The following is a 422-nucleotide window of genomic DNA, read 5'->3' as shown; positions in this document are numbered from 1 at the left end:
TGATGAAAATATTGCCGATGACAAAAAACTGCTTTTACTTCAAGATGCATTGTGACGTGTGGACAAACATAAACCTTATCTTGAGGGATCCACCGCCATCGTCACAGATCCCTCTAAATAGAAAACATCTCCTCAAGATTCTGCAGCAGTGCAGTCAAAGGAGAAGGAATTGAATTTCATAGTGTCAACAATTAGAAACCTATTGCCAGTGATCTATCGAGAACAGAGTAAAAGAGTATTAACATATCTCATGTTGGAAACTGATGATCAAGTTCAAGTTGACAGCGAAGGGAAACGAATTATAATTCAGGGAAAAAGTTATAATCTAGTTTATTTAATTTGTGATATGGTGACGAATCGTAAAGAACTTTTATCATTTGACAATAATCTATACACCTTTCTAAATACATCAAACTTCCCCA

The sequence above is a fragment of the Artemia sp. Qi Xiang Cuo genome, chromosome 21 (genome assembly GCF_049724085.1).
Source record: "Artemia sp. Qi Xiang Cuo chromosome 21, ASM4972408v1, whole genome shotgun sequence".
In the NCBI taxonomy this organism is placed as follows: domain Eukaryota; kingdom Metazoa; phylum Arthropoda; class Branchiopoda; order Anostraca; family Artemiidae; genus Artemia; species Artemia sp. Qi Xiang Cuo.
Note: the sequence above shows the minus strand (reverse complement) of the source record.